This window comes from Anolis sagrei, chromosome 1 (assembly GCF_037176765.1).
Source record: "Anolis sagrei isolate rAnoSag1 chromosome 1, rAnoSag1.mat, whole genome shotgun sequence".
Taxonomy (NCBI): Eukaryota; Metazoa; Chordata; class Lepidosauria; order Squamata; family Dactyloidae; genus Anolis; species Anolis sagrei.
Genome location: NC_090021.1, coordinates 234841460 through 234864218, shown reverse-complemented (window position 1 = coordinate 234864218; position 22759 = coordinate 234841460). Strand labels below are relative to the sequence as shown.

The following is a 22759-nucleotide window of genomic DNA, read 5'->3' as shown; positions in this document are numbered from 1 at the left end:
ATCTTTCTCCTATGTTGAATTATAATCCATTCTTTTTTTAAAAAAAAATGACATGTTTTTGAAAATAGCATCTTCTTTTTATGCTGTTCAAATTACGTTAAGCTTCTCAAGATATTATGCTCACTTTTCTTAGCATTTAAGCTCCTGTTTTTCCATTATTGTTGCATCTATGACATATAAATCCTCATGGCAGTACAGTTTATGCCTTTTCCTTAGGGAATGTTTAAATGATTAAAAGAAAGATCTGTTATGATTGATTAATGTGGTGATATAACTAGAGGTGATTATTTCATGTGACTAATAATAACGATAAAATAATGTTTTTGTGTATATCTTTTGAGTATTTTTAAATAAAAAGTTTCAACAAGCCCAGCCAAATAGACAAAAGTCCTGTCTAATCCAGACTTCTCTTCTCATTGCGATCCATGAACACCTTTGAGAAAACCACATGAAGGACATGGGGGCATTTATATTTTCAAACAACTTGTATTCAGAAACTCACTGCCTCTGATTGTTAAAGCAATAAATTACCATAACAACAACTAACAACCTTTGAATTTGTTGTTGTTTATTCATTCTGTCACTTCCAACTCCCTGTGACCTCATGGACCAGCCCACACCAGAGCTCCCTCTCAGCCGTGGCCACCCCCAGCTCCTTCAAGATCAAGCCAGTCACTTCAAGGATAACATCCATCTACTTTGCCCTTGGTCAGCCCCTCTTCCTTTTTCTTTCAGGCCCGTAGCTAGGATTTTGATTCTGTGGGGCTCAATATATCCCATGCATATGGGATATATTGAGCATGGTGATCAGATCATGATATAAATAAACGTAACAGTTTAAATAATGTACCAGTAAGGCCTTCTCGTGGACCACCCTGAGAATTTCGGGGGCAGAGGGAGGGGGCTGAAGCCCCTCAAGCCCCCTCCCCAGCTACATGCCTGCCCAGCATCATTATCTTCTCTAAGCTTTCCTGTCTTCTCATTATATGGCCAAAGTACTCCATCTTTGCCTCTAATGCCCTTCCCTCCAGTGAGCAATCGGCCTTTATTTCCTGGAGTATAGACTCATTGGATCTTCTTGCGGTCCAAGGCACTCTCAGAATTTTCCTCCAACACCACAGTTCAAAACAGTGTTTCTCAACCTGGGGGTCGGGACCCCTGAGGGGGTCGCGAGGGAGTGTCAGAGGGGTCGCCAAAGACCATAAGAAAACACAGTATTTTCTGATGGTCATGGGGATTCCATGTGGGAAGTCTGAGCCAATTCTATTGTTGGTGGAGTTCAGAATGTTCTTTGATTGTAATGAACTTTAAATCCCAGCAACTACAACTCCCAAATGTCAAGATCTATTTTCCCCAGACTGCACCAGTGTTCACATTTGGGCATATTGAGTATTAGTGCCAAGTTTGGTCCAGATCCACCACTGCATGGTCCACAGTGCTCTCTGGATATAGGTGAACTACAGCTCCCAAACTCAAGGTCAATGCCCATCAAACCCTTCCAGTGTTTTCCATTGGTCATGGGAGCCAAGTTTGGTTCAAATCCATTGCTGGTGGAGTTCAGAATGCTCTTTGATTATAAGTGAACTATAAATCCCAGCAACTACAACTCCCAAATTACAAAATCAATTCTCCCCCCCCCCCCCCCCAAACCCCACTAGCATTCACATTTGGGCGTATTGGGTATTTGTGCCCAGTTTGGTCCAGTGAATGTAAATGCATCCTGCATATCAGATATTTACATTATGTTATAAGAGTAGTATAATGACTGTTATGAAGTAGCAACAAAAACAATATTATGGTTGGGGGTCACCACAACATGAGGGACTGTATTAAGGGGTCACAGCATTAGAAAGGTTGAGAACCACTGGTTCAAAAGTTAGTTGCCATTAAAACTCTCCAAGCTAGTGCCCATCACTACATTATAGTAGTGTGTTCCACACTTTTAACTATGTTTCATCAAGAAAGACACCTTTGGACTTTCCTCAATTTCCCACCATTCACTTCAGTGGATGATCCCAAATTCTGGACAGAAAAAGACAAAATTTCATCAGAATTCCTTCCCACTCAGGTTTTCCCTCCTAAGACTCAGACATTCCTTATAAGGGAATTGTTCCAGCTCCTTGAACATGTTGGTTACCCTTTTCATATTAAACCATGTAAGATTTATGAGCTATATTTTGTTCTTCCCAGAACATCAGGATCCACTTACAGATCTCTGGGTGATTTCAGCAGAATTGGCAAGGGCTTCTGATTCCCAGCTGTCAAATAAAAGAAGGTATGGGAACTGACTAGATAACTGACTACCTAAAGTAATCAGTAACTTAATGTTCAGTGTTTACATCATCAAACTTTACATAGACCAACAAGCAAAACAGGGGTTAACTCCAAATCTTTTTTTCAGTAGGCTGGATGAACATGTGTTAATGTTGTAAAATGCTGAAATCAGCTTTCTTAGGCTGTTAGTGACATAGGCTATAATTACCCTTGATTATGGAAATGTATATTTTTTCTTTTTGATGTTGTGGTTAAAAAGGGGTATTCATTATCCTCTCCTGCAACATCCCCACCCTAAGTCCAGAACAACAACGAAAGTTGTGGATGCAGTTCTGCCTCTTGGAGCAGAAGTAAACCTGAGCGTTTTCAGCTACTCTGCACCAAATGGAGATGAAGGAGTAGCTTCCCTTTGGATTCAAATATATTCCATACTCTTTTACTACCTTTTCAGCAATACAACACAACCTCCGTATCTGTGAAGAATACATTCCCAAACTTTGTGAACACAAAACTATGGATAATATTGAACCCTATTAAAACCGAAGAACGTCTGTCCCAATAATACCACAGAGGCACTCTGGAGGATTTGAAAAATGCCTATACTTTGCTGAATGTAGATAAACAAAACTACTGATACCAGTCCTGTGAGTACAGGGGCTATACTGTAAAAGGAATCTGTAACATGAAATTTAGAACCATGTGCACTGCTCATTGTCCTACACCACTGTTTAGCCGGCATTGCACCACCTGACATCCGCCGGGAAGTAGCAACCAATAGTGAAAGGACCAAGGCAATGACATCTCCAGCTCATCCCCTGTTTGGGTATCAGCCAGCACGTCAATGACTTAAATCAAGAAATAGTTTTCTAAGATGTACAGAGACACTCGCTGGAACATCTCAGCAAGCGAGAGTCCAAAAGTGGCAGGCTCAAACCCAGAACCTCAATCCATGGCTGATACCAAATGAGAGACTCCCTCCTGGGCACACAGAAGACTGGGCGACTTGGAAGGCGCTGAACAGATTGTGCTCTGCATCACGAGATGCAGAGCCAATCTTAAGAAATGGGGCTACAAAGTGGAATCCACGACATGCGAGTGTGGAGAAGAGCAAACCATAGACCACCTGCTGCAATGCAACCTGAGCCCTGCCACATGCACAATGGAGGACCTTCTTGCAGCAACACCAGAGGCACTCCAAGTGGCCAGATACTGGTCAAAGGACATTTAATCAACTACCAAGCTCGCAAACTTTGTATTTTGTTTGCTTGCTTGTTTGTTTAAAAAAATAAAATACAACTGTCTGGTTTGCTCCTGACACGATAAAATAAATAAATAAATAAATAAATAAAAATTGAGGAAGAATCAGATAAAGTTTCAGTAAAATAAACATTTTTCTCTCCCCTGGATTGATCTTGGACAGTGTTGCCATACTTCCTTGAAAGGTAATAGTGTGAGGGGAAAGGAAGCAGGCCCACAAAACCAAGAAATATGTATCCAGATATCGAGCACTGTCTTTTCTCACTTAATACAGGGATTTATAGAATTATTCCTTACATATTAGGTGCCACCATTGTGTGTTTATTTTATTAATATTGCTGATTATTCAGAATCACTGCTTTCACAAGGATGAAAAAATACATCTCTAAGTTGAAGTCATACATTCTTCTTCAGGCCAGTGAGGACTTAACTGTAATTCTCTACAGAACTACGAGCCCTTTCCTCCAGAGATAATGGTCTTAGATTTCCCAGAATGACATGGAGATGAATGAACAGTCTCTGCTTCTTGCCCAGAGCTATTGACCCTAAACCTGTGTTTTGGTTGGAGTTTTGAGGTTACTTTTGGAAAGTACAAGTTCTACTAAATTTTGCTAACGTATGCATTTTCCTGCTTTTCTTTCCTTGTGCAGGGCACAGTTTTGAACCTGTTGCTGTAATGTGGCTTCAAATTGACTTTCACTTATGGCAGTTCTCTCCTAGGGCTTTTTGTTGTTGTTGAATTTAACTCAGAGGAAGCTTGCCATTTTCTTCTTCTGAGGCTGAGATAAAGTGTTTTGAGATGCTTTACTGATTTTTGTGCTATGTAATTTCTTTTGCTTTTAACTATTGTACACAGCTTTGAATCCCACCAATGGGAGAAAAGCGGGATAAAAATGAATAAATAATAATAGAAGCACCTTTGGCCTCAATTACAGCTTTGTGTCTTGGATAAGACATCATCAGCTTTGCACATCTGGATCCTTCCATTTTTGCCCATTCTTCCTGGCAAAATTGCTTAATCTGTGTCACATTGGATGAGATCGGTTGCTGATTAGCAGTTGGACTGAGGTCTGGGCTTTGATGGGGTAGTTTACATTATTATTTTTAAACAACCCAGTGTTGCTTGGATTCTGTTTAATGTCATTCTCCTGGAAAAAGGTCAGATTCCATCCAGCCACAGGTCCCTTGCAAACAAAACAATTTCCTCCAGAATCCCCTGTATTTTGACCCATTCATCCAGCTCCTAGCCCGGTCTATTTTTCAATCCCCACAACATGCCGTCACCATGCTCTGTTGTGGGAATGATCTGGCAATGGGCACTGCTGACTTTGTACCATGCATCACATATATGTAGCAAAACTGAAAAGTACAATATCGGTCTCCTGAGAGCAGATAAGTATCTCCTCCTACAAGTCTGTTGTGTTTGCCACACGTCTTTTTGCAATCTCCCATGGGGCTTTGATGTGGATTTGTTTAAGCAATGCCTTCTCACCACTCTTACGTATAGCTTGCTTTTGTGGAGCATCAATTTGTCTTCTGGATGTTTTTTCCCAGATCTGCCTCGGATTTCCACCTTGACCATCCCTGTGCCTTTAAGCAATTTTTGTCTACTACACAAGTAACCCCAAGTTAAGTAAAAGCCATTAAAATTTTTCAAGGAAAATATTGTCTAGCCATAGCTGTTGCTATGAGTGAGTAACATCATAGATTAAAGAAATGGTTACTTCAACTGTTAAATCTCTTGTTTAATATTGTGTCCCAGTGTTCTTTAAAGGTTTTCTGCATTAGAACACAATTCTCCTTGAAGACAGGTAAATTGTGTTCCATGTTCTCTGAGTAAATAATTTCCAGTGTGTCTTGTACAACTTCATCTTCTATTTTCAACCTTCCAATCCACAGAAGGCTAAAGAGGTTGTATAAAGAAGAGAGCCATTGTTTATAGACTATACTCCCTCTGACAGCCAAAAAAGATCCTAAGAATCTTGAAGCTCAGCATTCCATTAGTGGCTGTCAAATACCGTACTTTGTATACCTTTTGAGGAAAGATGACATTTTCTCTGCCTGTGATGCAAACTATTTTATTGCTGGCAGGTTTAGCAATCATATCTAACCCTCTGTATTACGAGATGGAGCTGGTTCTTAATATGGTTGGTTTTTAATATTATTTTATTATGTACTGTTGTTTTACTGTATATGAGGTGTCAAAATTTATGTGTGTTTGATTTATATGTATTTTGAGTTTGTATTGTCCTAGGTTTGAAAGGCATCGAATTGTTGCCGAGTGTTAGCCGCTCTGATTACTTCACCACACTAGAGAATGAATCCACTTTAAATCTGGTTTCTGCCTCCTGCAGAATTCCATGGTTTGTAATTTAGTGAGGCTGTTAAAGGCTCCTCCCTAAACTACAAACCCCAGAATTCTGCAGGAGGCAGAAACCAGATTTAAAGTGGATTCATTCTCTAGTGTGATGAGTCCCTCAATGAGGGAGAAAAAGAGTGGGGTATAAAACAAAGTGTAAATAAGTAAAATAAATAAATTACTGCCATCATTCCCTCCCTTTGTATTTTGAAATAATATTAATAATACAGCATCTTGGAAACTAAGTTTTACATCCCACGTCTAACAACTCCCTCTTTACAGGAAAAAAAGTACTTCTGAAAATACATTTAATTTCTCCTAGCTCTCTCCCTATCATTTTAAACTCAATTAACAGACTGTAAGCAGCACCATAAGATACTCCAGTAAAATTCTGGTGTTATTGTCTGGATTTCCATAAACTACTTTGAAATTACTGTCTTTTTGTGTTCACAATATCCTGTTATGTCTTTACATTATGATGTGCTGTTGCTGATGGTTTCTGTCTCTTTATGCTATTTTTAGTCTGCTGCTGGATTTATATTCCACTTAGCAAGGAATAGTTTTGCATCTTACAGATGGTTATAAGAGTTGGAATACAGCCTGTAATGTGCTAAAGCAATCTTTAACAGGGAAGCCCCATTTCTATCTTATTCCTGCACATCGTAGTTGTTCAGTGAAGTATCGTATATAAATTATTCTCTCTTTTGGGGGAAAGTTTCCTGGCAGAGGTCTCAAAAGCGTAGTCTGGCCTTTAAAATCTAAAACAGGTGTTGATCTTGTTGGAAAATTATATTTATTTGTGTAAAGTACCAGAATTGTACCAGGTCTTGATGGATTTTGGAAGCTAAGTAGGGTCAGCCCTGGTTAGTACTTGGATGCAACACCACCAATAGATGGGTGGGGGTTTTTGGTTTTTTTTGCCCCAAATCACTCCAAATCTCCCAGAACCACCTACAAAGATAACAGTGTGTTCAACTCACCGCCTCCCTGACATACAAATGTCTTCAAAAAGGCAAAAAAGAAAAAAATGACTGCTGTGGAATGACTGCTGCTGAGCTTTCCTCATCTTGCAAAGCTGATGTGCAGCCATCTTTCATGAGGCCTCAAGGTTTGTTGGTTTAATTTATATCCTGCCTTTCTCCCTAAGCAGGATCCAAAGTGACTCCCAGGCATTTTAAACCAGGGTGCAGTTTTAAAAAAATTTGAATACAGAGGTTAAAAGCTAATTAAAGGATAATTGAGGCATCTTTCCTTCACATCTTCTATTTGCGCAAGGGTATTTCCAGACAGATCTCCTGTCACTCAGAAATAGAAGGCACTGTGTCTTTTTTCTCCTCCCATCTCAGATTTTCCCCACTAGATAAAGATGGAAGAGATGGTAGAAAAATAATATAGGGTTACAAGTGAACACTTTGTGAAGCCCCCATTACATTCAGTGAAGGCAGCAAAGCAGTGACATGATGCAAGTGTCTTCTGGAATCACTCTAAGATGGAAGGGACGTGGTTTTAAAAAGGTAATTTTCAGATATATTCCCAATGCCCATATGTCATGATTTACTGCCATATTGGCCTATTTCTGCAGTAGGCCTTTGTTCACAGAAAATGCTGATTGTTTGAGAAATCAGTGCTCCAAAGAAGAAGTTACTATTCAAGGGTAACAACATATCCGGACAAAACCAGCTAGCTGTTTGCTAGATAGAACCCCCAAGTTTCCCAGTCGCTCTGAAGCCATGTTTGCAACAGACTAACAGATACGATACAGTCATGGTCAGAGAACAATGGACCATAGTTATATTATAGCTGTGCCATTGTTAGGATCCCACGTGTGCCATAATGTCAATCAAAATCACAAACAACTAATGAACAACTGCATAGCTAACTTAGACCAATGAAATGATTTATCTTTGGGAACCAATGAGATGATTGATTTCTATGTACCAATCAAACTGTTTTAATGAAAGTCATAAATAATCAATGCAACCAACTTTAGGTTGGACAAACCCCTTTATTGCATACCCATATGCATGTTTGTCACTATTGCTTCAGCTGCGCAATAAATAGCATTTTGCAGTTTTAAAGATTCAACTTTCGTGGTGTCCTTCCTCGCCCTCCTTGGGAAGGGGCAATCTGCTCTTGGATTTTGGATTTGTGGATTATCTTTTTGGTTTTTGCCCCTACATTTTCTGGAGGTTCCACCGAGATGTTGCATATTTGAGGGCGTTCTTTTTGGAAGGCACTAGCCGAGAGAGGCATTTGGGGCCTCCGGCTCAGGTGCTTATCTCTTGGCGGCAAGAGAAGGGAAGGAGTCATCTGCGTGTGTGCTTGGGCCCAGCCGCCGGATTCTCCATCTTTTGGCTTGCCGCCCAAGAGTGGGCCGAGCCTGGTTGAATTACTGCAAAAGCTTCGGGGAAGGGTAAGTATGAGATGAATTGAATTTGTTGAAGCTATGAGATGAAGTGAATTGTTGAGACCACACTCGTATAGTTAGCGGGAAGTTTCTATTAGCTGCAGTAAAAAAACATCCTTTGGACTAGAGTGTGGGGGAGAGTGGACTCGGATGCTCTGACTCCACTTCCCAAAGGAACTAACTTTCAGTACTGGCTGGAGAAAAAAAGAAAAAAAAGAAAAAATCCATCAAACATAACCCAGCCGAAATCCTATAGAAACGTGGGGTGATTGGCCACTTGTGTGTGCGTTTCCATGTGCACAAGGTCTAAATGTCTTGTTTCCACACTTATGTGGAGGATTTAAGATTGATGTGATGTCGAGTTAAAAAAAAAAATGAAATGACAAACTGCCTATGCTGATGTTTTTTTTTACTAATGTTGATGTCTTAAACTTTTGCGTTGAAATGTATTGCAATTGCTGAGATTTCAAATTCATCTGTACTGATTTCAACGTTATTGCAAACTGTTAAATTGTGTTGAGGTGCTGATTTAGTTGCAAAGGTTCTGTGTTGGATCTTGAGTGTGCATTCTGAGGCTGGAGAGGGCTTCGCCTCAGTGATTCTGGAAAGGAAAGAATGAAAGAAGCTGTTTTGATGTTGTGTTGTGTGATTTGAATTTTATGCAAAAACTTTGGATTCTAGCCACCTGTTTGAAAGGGAGAAATAGTATTTGTGTTTGCTTGAGTCAAAGGGTGACAGAAGCAGTGAGATGTTATAAAAGACATGAATCTTGCATTTTTAGGGGCCCTTCCTTGAATGGAACAGTTGTTTGCCTTTTTCTGTACTCCAAGAGATCCCCTGCATAGAGACACAAGCCTCCTTGCTGCTTTCCTATAACAGCTCAGCAGCCAGCCTTCAGTGGCTCCCAGCTCCCAGCCCAGCTCCCAGCTCCCACAAGCTCCAAAAAGCAGCTCCCACAAGCTCCAAAAAGCGGCCTCTGTCGCACAGTAGCACCGGCTTCCTTTTACCATCAAAACCCCAAGGAAGTCACCCACAGACGCAGCCAGTCAGGATGGGATCACAACAAAGCAAAACTCCTTTATGCAAGATGAGAGCAAGTCTAGCCTTTGAAAGTGATGGGACCATGGAGATGGGAGTTAGAGGAGACAACTACACCCTTACCTGCCAAATAAAAGAAATGCCAGTTTCCATCAAGCAATGTCCAATAAGAATCAATTCCCGATTTGAGAAAATTATGCAAGATACTCCCTGGGAATTGTCAATTGTGTGAAATTCCCTGGAAACTAGGTTCTATGAGACCTTGTGTTGTTGGAGGTATTTGTGATGTGCACATGTGATCCTGAGTGAGTGGCAGCAAAGATTATCTATGTGTTGCAACACTGGGTTGAGATTTGTGCAAGCACCGCTGTGTAAAAAGAATGAATACCTAATTTAGTTTTCCAAGAGTGCTGAATGAAAAGATTTTAAAGAGAAACTGAGAACTGTCTTGTGTAGATGGATTATTGTTGTTTCAAATGGGGGGACTCGTTCAAGTGCTTGGGAGAAGATAGGAATGTGGAATACAATGATGTGTAAAAAGAGAGCTTTGTGTCCTGAACTTTGGCATGGAAAAAATATATTAAAAGTAAGACTGCCTGTAAGACTGCCTGAAAAGTTGGCAGGTGATTTGGCTATTTTGACCTTGTATGTGTGCCTAAATGATACGGGACTGAGTTTGAAATTCTGCAGATTCCATTGATGAAATGAAGGCTGGGAACGAGAGACACTCAGACATGTTGAGTTGAAAAGTAAATATAGAATGTTAATAGTGGAAAATGAATTTATGTTCGAAATGTGTCTTTTTGATATTTAGCAACACACCCCTAATGCTGCAATTTGAAAAGCTGTGTTCTTAAAATGTAAGAAGAATGTGTATTATGACAAAATGGGTGATCTTTAAATGTTTGATGTTTTCAATAATTGTTTTGAATTTTTATGTTTATGCAGAAGCTGACCTCGGGAAGCTTGTTTGTGTGGGTGCGTGTGTGTGTGTGTGTGAACTAGGTTTCTCTCTGTGTGTGTGAATGTGTAAAAGGCCTAACCACTAACCACTAACCAGCCTATCCTTTGCAGATTGAATGTGTGTGAATTTGGAGAATGAATATTATGCGATGTGACATCTTCTGAAATGGTTAAAATCCTGATTTGTTCTGTGTCTATGGGGAAAAATGAGTCTTGCATTATGAATATGTATCTTTTGAAAACATGAAAATTTGCCTGCATGGGCTGTATAAATAACTGTGTGGGGAAAAAAAGAGAAAAAAAAACCTGATGTCAAGGGTTGTGTCAAGGGTTGTGACTGGCCAAAAGAGTTTTTCAAGCACTGAAAGAGGCCAGGGCACATCAAAATGAAAAATTTGAAGACTGATAGAAACTCATTGTCTGTGTTAAAAATGTTTAAAAGCAGGCTGTTTAAGAATTGTTAGAAACTGATATTTTACAATGCCCTGAATGTACAGTATGTTATAGAGATAAGAACTTAGATTGGTACCAGCTAGGATGAGATCAAATGGAATGGATTGACTGTGTTTTAAGAGTGCATTTTTAAAACTGAAGTTCTAACTTTATTTTTGCTCAAGAACATGGAAATAATTCTTATCTTTAAGGCAACTGCCTGTCATGAGAGGATAAAGTCATGTGCCGGAGTTTTAAAATGTTTTTTTAAGAGTCGTTTTAAAATGGATGCTATGTGGAGGGCTCCTGCTTTACAGAGCCAGAAGAGAGATAACTGGAAAAGAACATGGTGTTGTCTTGCCATTCTCTGGCAGAAGAGAGAACAATGGTTATGAATGGTACATTTTTAAAGTATCTAATACCGTTTTGGATTTTTTTGTGTTCAAATTTATGAATGTTTACCAGAGCTCCTTGTAGCTTTCTGGTTCAAAGGGGAAAATGCTTCATTTTGCCCTCCCTTCTCTATGGACTGCTGTTGGACATTAACTCCTTGCAGATTGGGACATTTTGAGGCTTGTGCCAAAAGGGGAAAGTTACATCTGTGTGTGGACAAAAAGTTCAAAGTTTGGGTTATTATAAGTTTTTCAGGCTGAATGGCCATGCTCCAGAAGCATTCTTTCCTGATGTTTTGCCTGCATCTATGGCAGGTATCCTCAAGGTGCCTCCTGGTGGAACAGTGGGTTAAGCCCCTGTGCCAGCAGGACTGAAGACCGACAGGTTGCAGGTTCGAGTCCCGGGAGAGGCGGATGGGCTCCCTCTGTCAACACCAGCTCCCCATTGCGGGGACGTGGGGGAGGCCTCCCACAGGGATGATAAAAACATCAAATCATCCGGCCATCCCCTGGGCAACGACCTTGCAGACAGCCAATTCTCTCACACCAGAAGCGACTTGCAGTTTCTCAAGTCGTTCCTGACACGACCAAAAAAAAATCCTCAAGGTTATGAGTTTAAAGTTTTTATTTTGTTTCCCAGCAACCTTTCTTGGAAAGAGGCACAGGATTTGTGTCTAAAATTGTTTTGTGCCAGAAAGTTTTTGATTAGAGAGTCTGATTTTGTCCCAGAACAACAGCTAAATAGAGGTTGTGGGATTTATAAATGCATTTTCTTTTGAAGGAGAATCCAACCCCTCCTTCCCTAACCTCTGTTGTCATTGGAGGATGGCCTTTTCTTCAGATGGCTATGGAATGACTATAGTGCTTTTATGTTAGAAATAAGTGAAAACTGCAACATGGTCACAGCAGAGAACATGTCTTAAGTTGAAAAAAAAAAACCTTGCCTTTTTAAAAGTCAAGCCGCAGCTTGCGTATAGATAGATTGAGGCATTGGTTGATGGACAGAACTCTTTACATTGTTTTTTGTTTGACATTTAGTTCAAAAGAAACCTTATAATTAGTTCAAAAGAAACCTTATAATTGATTTTAACAGCAGAATTGATTTTTTATGTGGATACAATAACGTTGGACATGAGTTATAGTTCTTAGCCCAAAGTGACTAACTTCACAGTTTTTCTTCAAACATAGGGCAAAGTACCTCTACAAATTTTGCTATTTTGGCCCAAATTCCTCTACAAAGTTACTGAAAGAGGTAATTCTGGAACGGGACATTACAACAGGTAGATAGGGCAGCTTGCCCAGAGATTTTTGCCAGATTTAAGAGACAATGCCTAGCAAAAGGCCCCAGAGATTTTTGCCAAATTTGAGAGACATTGCCAGTTAACAGCTCAAGAGACATTTTTACAGTTTACTGTTTAAGTTGGAAAAGCAGGTCGCAGATGGAATGGACAACCGAGAGTGCCAGTATACATTGCTAAAGGATTGCCTACAGCAGATGGATGGAGGAACTATGAGATAAATCGTGGAGAGGAACTGTGAGATGAATCGTGGGGAAAACCGTGGAGAATTGTTTAAAAAGGATGGAGATTGGTCGAGAGGACTTCAGAGTGGGAGATCGTAGAGGCCCGCCAATGGATGTAGAAGCGAAGGATGTTGATGGAGCTGACGACAGAACTGGCCAAAAAGACTTCAACAGATGGGTAATCAGTATCCCCCTCCCCCTTTCCTCTCATTATCTTTCTGCTTATCTCTTTCAGCTCCTGAGCTCCTGTATGGGACCCAATTCCTAAAATTGGATGAGACCCTGTTCCTAAATTGGATATCCGAAAGGCACCACTGCCAGCCTGGAAAGCCAAGCCTACCCGAACCACCACCAACTGGGTAGAGCGAGACTGCTAGCCTGGAAAGCCTAATGGGAGTCCAAAACACAGGAACCAAGCCCACCCAAATCAGGAGTGCAAAACGCAGGAGCCAAACCACCACCAACTGGGTAGGATGAGCTAAAGACTTGTGAGATATGAAGATTTTATTTTAAAGACTTTCCTGGATACAGACTTTCTTTACACAGAGACTGACTTTAGAGACTAGAGACTTTGCTAGATACAGAGACTTTTTGGACTTAGAGACTTTCTTCATTTTACCTGGAATTTAGTAGACTCATTTCTTCAATCAAGAAGGGGAACACACCCCCAGTTTGACTCAGATTGCTTTTGTATGCCAGAGACTGAAAGGACATGAAAGTTGGATACAGATGTGTGCAGCCACATTTGGGCCTGATGAGGACTGGATTTGATACATATGTGCATGGCCACATTTGGGCCGCTGACAGCAAGAACTGGACTTGATCAAAATTTTACTGAAGACTATATCCTTTCTCAAATTGATTGATTTATGTTGCTGAATTGTTAAAGTGGTGATTGATACCGTTTAGTTTTGATTGCTAGCTTGATAAGCTTTCATTTGTTTGTGCTATTTCAGCCAAGTGTTTAGAATTATGTTTTGGAAAGAGACAGAGATGATGTCATTTACAGCCTGATGCCACACCCTATTACAGCAGGATGGGAGAAGGACATGCTCCACCAGTTGGTAAATGCCATTGCAGAAAAATTGCAAGCACGGGACTGTTGGGTATGTTACTTACAATCAGCCCGCTTTCCAAACACCACACAACAGACAACTGATCATACAGATGACCCCAGTTAATTCATTTTGAAAAAGGGGAGGTCTTCATCCCCCTTGACTTTTTGTACACCTTTGTGCACCACTTAGCTCAGCCCAAACATCACTTACAAAGACATCTTATCATGCCCCATGTCCAAGTGGGACAATACCCTAGATGCGACACCACAGTACTCCTGTCAGATACACAGGACACAGACGTATACAACCAAACAGAATTTGACATGTGCAGACGATTCCGCATTACATTGCAACATGCATACAAAGTCGCTGGCAAGATTGGCCAGGACACTATTATATTTACAGAAGTTGGGCAGAAAGGAAAGATACTGCCCCAGTCTGGAATGGCACATGTGCAACTGAAATCCCTGATTCCTGCGAGATTGAGATTCTTTGATATACAACAGCCACTTGGGGCATGAGACAAAACAATATGGATGGGCCAGAGTTTAAAGGAGCACACAGTGACACATAACAATACAACACTGACAATACATACTTGACAGAATCACAAAGAATTGGTGCAATCTTGTTTCCATAGATTGGGATAGCACTAACTGGCGCATTTCTGCACAACTAGAGAAACTGGCAAACTACATAATAATAAAGATTGGAATCCCTCCAAATAAGACACCCGAATGCAACACAGATTGACAGTAGACCACCTGTTCAGAGAAGGAGGTCTATGCATTTCGTTGCAAAATGAGAATGTTTCCAAGATACACCAAATAGTCAACACAATCAGTTTCACATACACTGAAGACTCAGATTGGCAGGGGTGGCTCACATCATGGGTGCTTGACTTGCAATGGTTAAAAGATTTAGTTATGTCTGAAATTGCAATTATCATGATGCTGTTGATATTATTGTGCTGCTTCACTTTGATAACATGTGTTTATAGAGTTACGCTGCCCTCAGCCTTGGCCCCTAAAAAGACTGAACAGATAGAACTCTTGGATGTCAACCCAGTTAGGATGACAACAGAATATACATCCTTAGGGTAAAAGAAACATCCCAAGTGGACACAAATGATTGGTCAAAAATAAGGGGTCATTGTGCAACAATAAGATTAACTGCTTTTTTGCTCTGCTTTTGTAAAACCTGCTTGATTTGCTTCGCTGAAAAGATTTCATCTCAGCAAAAGAGAAAAAGTGTGGAATGGAAGGGACGTGGTTTTAAAAAGGTAATTTTCAGATATATTCCCAATGCCCATATGTCATGATTTACTGCCATATTGGCCTATTTCTGCAGTAGGCCTTTGTTCACAGAAAATGCTGATTGTTTGAGAAATCAGTGCTCCAAAGAAGAAGTTACTATTCAAGGGTAACAACATATCCGGACAAAACCAGCTAGCTGTTTGCTAGATAGAACCCCCAAGTTTCCCAGTCGCTCTGAAGCCATGTTTGCAACAGACTAACAGATACGATACAGTCATGGTCAGAGAACAATGGACCATAGTTATATTATAGCTGTGCCATTGTTAGGATCCCACGTGTGCCATAATGTCAATCAAAATCACAAACAACTAATGAACAACTGCATAGCTAACTTAGACCAATGAAATGATTTATCTTTGGGAACCAATGAGATGATTGATTTCTATGTACCAATCAAACTGTTTTAATGAAAGTCATAAATAATCAATGCAACCAACTTTAGGTTGGACAAACCCCTTTATTGCATACCCATATGCATGTTTGTCACTATTGCTTCAGCTGCGCAATAAATAGCATTTTGCAGTTTTAAAGATTCAACTTTCGTGGTGTCCTTCCTCGCCCTCCTTGGGAAGGGGCAATCTGCTCTTGGATTTTGGATTTGTGGATTATCTTTTTGGTTTTTGCCCCTACAAAGACAACGTGAAGGTATTGACCTGGTGACTCCTGGAGATCACTGGATGAGGGTTGTTTTGGAGAAGTTTGTGTTGGAAGAAAAAGAGGCATAAACACTCGTATAAAGTGATTAGTGAGCAGGGAGGTTATGAAGAGCTACAATCTAATATTGAGGCAGCAAGAATGGATATAAGTGAATTCTGAAAAATATCTCCTGGGGTCTAATAAGGCCCTGTATGCTTCCCCAGTTGCCAACACCTGCCCTGAAGCAAGACCCCAATGCCATTATGTGGTATACCTATATATTTTCAGAATTCATTATGTGCTATAGCATATGTACACACACACACGCACACACATATAATGGTGAATTCCGAAAATCTATAGATATACCACATAATGGCGAATTTAAAAAATAGGTGAATTATTTGTTGTTGTTGTTGTTCATTCGTTCAGTCGTCTCCGACTCTTCGTGACCTCATGGACCAGCCCACGCCAGAGCTCCCTGTCGGCCATCACCAGCCCCAGCTCCTTCAAGGTCAGTCCAGTCACTTCAAGGATGCCATCCATCCATCTTGCCCTTGGTCGGCCCCTCTCCCTTTTTCCTTCCACTTTGAATTGTGAATTATTTACTTGATAATAAAATTTACTTGATAATAAAAAATAACTTTTACAAATAGTAAGAAATTCCAAGGCCAATGTGACACTTACTTGAGTTTAATTGTCTTTTGAAGCTGATCACAGAAGCGTATGGTGGCTTTCTAATATTGGGTATATATTTAAAACACACAGGCTGAGCATAGAAGAGGACTAGACCTTGAAATTAACTGCCGTACATACTTGAGTATAAGCCAGCCCGAATGTAAGCCGAGGCACCTAATTTTATCACAAAAACTGGGAAAACATATTGACTTGAGTATAAGCCGAGGGTGGGAAATGCATCCACTTATGGGTCAATTTCAAAATAAAAATAGATACCAATAAAATTACATTAATTGAAGCATCAATAGACTAAATGTTTCTGAATATTTACATAAAACTGTAATTTAAGATATGACTGTCCAACTCTTATTAAATAATTATTCTAACCTCCTTCAATGTAAATGTACTTATTATTAAAATAATAAAAATAATAAAAATAATAGAGTTATTTATTTATTTGCTTTATTTCTATACCGCATTTTTCAGCCCAAACAGGTGAGTAAAATAATGAAAATGCAATAAAATAATGAAAATGCAATAAAAACAGTAATAATAGAGTAAAATAATAAATGTAGTAATAATAGGGTAAAATACTGTAAATGTAATAATAATAATAAATAGATTAAAATAATAACTGTAATAATAATAATAATTGGGTAAAATACTGTAAATGTAATAATAATAGAGCAAAATAATAAATAGAATAATAATAGAGCAAAATAATGTAAATATAATAATAATAGAGTAAAATAATAAATGTAATAAAATAATACTAATAGCAGAGTAAAAGAATAAATAACCTTGACTTGAGTATAAGCTGAGGGAAGCTTTCTCAGCCTAAAAAAGGGGCTGATAAACTAGGCTTATACTCGAGTATATACAGTAATTATAAGTAACATCTTTATTTGTAACAATCTGAGGCCCCATCTACACTGCTATGTAATGCAGTTTCAGAAGGCAGTTTGCAGCATAAGAGGTGGAAGGAAGGAGGTGGAAAGAAAAGGGAATGTTGCAGTACCTGTTATTTCTTTTCACATATGATTTTATGGATATTTAACCCAATTCTTCAGATGAAGTATGAACTGATAATAAATGTTCATATATAAATGAATTTAAGTAATAATATTGGCTTGGAAACTAAAACTTCCAAGCTGCTGACCTGCAGGGAGAGCACATTTTCCTTCTATTGCTCTTTGCTTCACCACCCATAAAATACAAGGGGACAGCACCTGAATAACATGGCATTTATTGCTCCACCCTTCCACTTCGTAACTAAATAAGGAACTAAATGTCACTGTTATATCACAAAAGAAGTGAGGCTATCTCTTGTTATTATTGCAACATAATGCAATTTATTATTTAGAGGTCATTTAGAGTACCTTGTTATTGGTAAGTGTTTCTAAGCTATAAGCAGGTAATCTCATGTATGTTTATTAAACAAAAAGGGTTCTTCACTGAACTGAAAGGGGTGGAAAGCATTTGACAACTGAATTATCCTTCTGTGTTCTTTGCTGCCATCTACTGGCAATTTTAGTATTGGGTTGCTGTCAATCAATTTTAGTACTGATTCCGCAACTAGCATTAAAGCATACAAAATTATCTGTTTTGGTGGTTTAAAATATTAATTACTCACCACAGCTTTTTGCCTGAAGTGGCTTGCAACTACATTTAAAACTGCAACATTTTGTCTTAGTTTTTTAAAAAAGCACATGCACTAAAAACTAAAAAACAAAAGATGCTGCCTTGGTCCATTTGTTACTGCGGTTCTTCAAGTCAGCTCTTCCTTAAAGTGATCCTATCCCATAACCTTCAATTGCTCTAATTTGTCAGAGACAATCCTGATTAATCCTCTGTCATTTCACTTTTTCAGTTGCTTTTTAAATGTCCCACTTTTACTTTCTTTCTCCCACTTTGTCTCTGGCTTACTTCAGTGGCTTCAAACTGAATTCAAAGTGTGAAACTAGCTTGCAGTTAATTAGGAGGAAGGAGAGGAGAGAGAGGGAAGAATATTGCCCTTTCCCAGGAGGCTCAGGCAAATGCAAACTATCACTCCTGGCTTGTGTATTCTTCCTCATTAATAACTTTAAAAACACTCTGAGGTTGTGTGTCTCCAAGTGTCCCAGTTTCCCTCCCTGAAGTGTTGGAAAGGAAACTTATCCTAGGCAAGACTTCGCAAGATTGAATGAGACTAGTCCAAAAGTCACCTATATAGGAGTTCTTAAACGTTTCTATTCACAACCCTTTTTGGTCTTTTAGAGATAAAAATCAAACATTTACTTATAACAAAACAGCATCTGTAAGGCTTGCTAAACAGTCTGATTTTGCTTTTTGTGAAGGACAGCTGAAGCCTCTTCTGCAGAGTCCACTGTAAACACTGCACAATAGGCACCAGTTGACATTAAAAAAACTTTTGCAGCCAAATTATTTGGGACACCAACCTTGAGCTAAGGGGACCCCATTTGGGGTTGGAACCAATAGTTTAAGAAGCAGTGACCCAGCCGTTTCCCATGGCTATGCAAGGATATGAATCCATGGGCCCTCCCACACAGCCCTATATCCCAGAATATCAAAGCAGAAAATCCCACAATATCTGCTTTGAACTGGATTATCTGAGTCCACACTCAGATAATGTGGGATTTTCTGCCTTGATATTCTGGGTTATAGGGCTGTGCGGAAGGGCCCTGGCTTTGTACCCTGAACTATAAAAAAGGGGATTGGAGAATAGTCAGGCACTATTTTATTAGGAACAAAATATGAAAATGCTTTCTTCTCTTCTGCTCTGAAGTGTTGCCTTCCCTTGCTGATTTTTGCAGATGTTGTTGGGGCTTTGATTTTCCAGGCAAATTGAGAGCTGCTCCAAGATTGAATGATAAACCAGCTGTTTGAGGATAGCTTTTGTTAGCTACACCCAACAGTAGGCGATTTAAGGTATAGAAGCTTTCATGTCTTCTTGGGTAGGGGAGTTTATTTCTTCTCCCCATGCCAGTTTGATCTCTACTTTACATTATTATTTTACAGTACTATCAGTAAGAGTGACAGTCTTCTCCACATAAACTCTGAGGGAGACTGCCACTAGCAGATCTGACATGGCAAGACTGTGTAAATACGAAATGTGATTTTGTTTTTTCACATAAGGGAACATCTTTCTAGGAAACTCTAGTTTCTCTATGGTGAACCTTCTGGGGTCCAGGGGTAGGGGTTGTTACACTGAAGGATCTAAAGAGAACATTTTAATTAAATTTATAAATAATCAGATCCGCAAAATTTAAACCTGCAAATACAGAGATCTGACTGTAATGTGTTCCTTCATCCAGCAAGAAAAGTATAATATTGTAGCCATAAATAGACAAAAACATTTTTAATCTTCTAGAGATATGTCTTCTAAAATGAATTTCAGGGTGATTTGTTATATAAAAAATGACTCCCTTCCCTAAAGTATGAATTAAAACATTATTAAATATATATTTCAGATCAATATAACTTCCACAGCTGCAGAGATACGATCTTGCACACTGACTAACCTCAGAGACTGCCTGGAGCCAGGAAATTCCTAAAGAATTAATCTAATCAATTGCTAAGCCCAGCAGCCCTGGGGAGGTGTGAGGGAAGTGTTCCTCAAACAATAAGATAACCCCACATTCCTCTTCTGTAGAGCTTTTGCACTAAAAAGACTTTGAAATGTCTCCTTTTGTCTGTATTCATGTTTATGATTAATTGATAATAAATGAACAAGGAGGGAAGCTCACATATGTATGTAATACAGATTGGGATGTTGGTAGATTGCAGCCACAGCTATGTTCCAGGACATTCAGAAGAACTTAAAACTATATAATGTATGTGCTTGTGAAACTGTTGGGGACTGTACATCTGGGAAGCAGGTCCAGGGTCCTGCTGGGAGGAAATCCCCTCAGGGAGGCAAAGCAAACTAAAAAGGATTCTTGTTAAAAGATTCATTGAGCATCATTGAGGTGTCTCAGAGATATCATATATGAACTTCACCCCAATAGGATTTGCAATGTTCTGCATTCTTTCTATTCAGTTGTCTATATTTACATAAGCCTTCTCATTGTATCAGAGATTTGCTCTTTTTGTGGACTCATATAATCCCTTCCTGGACTATTTACATTGCTTCAGGCCATTTCTCAAGTTTTGCCTTTTTCTCCTGGGAGGATCTCCTGGCTTCAAATAGACAAATAGCATTTCTTCATTTTTTTTTCTTGCCACAAAGGAGACTCCATCTACCTCTGACATCACAGGGAGTCCCCAGCCAACAAAAGCTTGGATCTTGACGCTGAGCCAATCAGGGGAGGAAGTGGGTTTTTGAATGGCTGTCGAAGTAGATAAAATGTCTTGCACCGTACCTGTATGGCTATGTTCTATTCTTTTTGAGCAGAAACTCTGTATCAGATATCCTTTCAGGCCTGAAATTCAATTAAACCTGTTACTGCCTTCAAATCTGATCTACATTTTTCCTGGCTGTGAAGTAGCACGGTGGGCTGGGCAATGGATCCACTCTGCTCCTTCACTGGCTCGCTGATTTTGGCCACAACTTTTTCTCTCTCTGTCTTCCCCTTTTATTGTGATTTCCATTTTGGTGGATAAATGTATAGGTATTTGTTTTGTTTTAACACATTGCTGGGAAAACAAGATTACCAGTAGGTGTTTTCTAATTTTCTGTTTTGTTATTCATGCATCCTCACTAAGGGAATATGCTGCTGTTTACCTTGATTGTTGTAGGCCTGCACATGTCACTGCAGTAAGATTGGCCATAGCACAACCCTATTCTTTCCCAGCTGAAGCATTATTGTGTTGCTTACTAGAGGCACACTGTTGAAATCTGGTGCTTGTGTTTCTTGTTCCATCCTCCTAGAGCCGATGCTGTCAACAAACCTTTCTAGTTAGGCAAAAGATATGGAGAAAAGGGAAGTACTGAGTGGGTGTAAAAAGACTTTGTAAAAAGGACCTTCACTGTCAGAAGTTGTATTAATGAAGGCTTGCCTGCATTTCTGATGGGCTTTATAGTTATGTTTCAATGGCAATAATAATTTTCTAATTTTGCATCTGTATGCATGCTATTTTATGCAAACTCACATATTTTTGTGATGGTGTGTATGTTTGTGCAATGTAAATGGACTAATAGCACCTTGTGGCATTCAAGCTTTTTCAAAACCCGACTAAAAGTAATACAGTGTTTTTTCAAAGCTAGGCAAAGTTCCTTTAAGGATTCCAGTTTCCACAATTCCCCAGATAGCATGGCCAAAAGAGTAACATACTAAAGCCTTGTTGTTTACCTAATTTTAAGTATTGTGTTATTTTGCAAAATGATACTTCCTAAATATTGTAACTATAAGGGAGCTGGAATTATGTAACCAACTGCTTTTTAAAAGCTGATTTTTGAACTTTGCCTTCTGGTTCCTAACCTGGGATATTTTACAACAGCTTTACCAACTGTATTGGGTCCTTCTAGGAGATCAATAGGAATAAAGAGGACAGTCTTGTCTCACAAGTAGATGATTTTACCTACATTTGTCAATGTTAATAGCTTGCTCTGCCCATCCAAATCAATCATATTTCAGGAATTTTACTTATCAGAACTTAGCAAAAGAAAGAGGTGGCCTGTAAGAATATTGCCACTGAATTTTTAAAAAATCTCAAGTTTTTAATTGTGATTATTTGCAATGTATTTGTATTAAAACTCTAAAATTAAAACAGCAAAACAGCAGAGGGAAAACAATCAGGGACATCTAATCACCTCTCAACAAAAGATTGTTCCAGGCACTGCCAGGCTATCAAATGCTAATCAAGGTGGTCAGTTGAAACATTCACACCTAGCTCCAGCAGACAAGAGTCCTTTGTCCCACCTTGGTCTTTCCACAGATATATAAACCAATTTTCCTAGTTTCAACAGACCTCACTACCTCTGAGGATGCTTGCCATAGATGCAGGCGAAACGTCAGGAGAGAATGCCTCTAGAACATGGCCATATAGCCCAAAAAACCTACAACAACCCACTATTTTTATAATCATTATTCACAAGCTATTGTACACATAGTCCTGAAATAATGTCCTGGGAGTTCAGTGGTGGTGTGGTTTGAATGTTGGACTATGATTTAGGGTTTGAATACCACGTAAAACCACTGGATGGTCTTTGGAGAGACAGTCTCTCAGAGGAAACTAAAGCAAACCACTGAAAAAGTATTGCAAAGAAAGCGCTAGGATAGGATCACACTAAGTCTGAGTCAGTTTGAAAACATAGAATAGCAACAACCTGGATTTGTCTTTAAAAAATTTCACCAGAGAGGTAGTGTGGAATATGGTTTGAACATATAACTACAACTCAGACCAGTGTTTGATTCCCTGTTCTTTTCTTGCTGTTAGTGATAAGCTACAGCAGGATCCAGTGTGGGGGTGGAACTAGGTAGCCCAA

At 39.3% G+C, this 22759-nt stretch overlaps 1 long non-coding RNA gene across 1 annotated transcript; it reads left to right on the top strand.

Moving 5' to 3' along the window:
* Window positions 1-7391: 7391 nt before the first annotated feature.
* Window positions 7392-15555, top strand: LOC137095380 (uncharacterized). The gene is made up of 2 exons (XR_010908832.1): window positions 7392-8303; window positions 12880-15555. It is a non-coding gene; the product is annotated as an uncharacterized lncRNA (long non-coding RNA).
* The last annotated feature ends 7204 nt before the right edge of the window (window positions 15556-22759 follow it).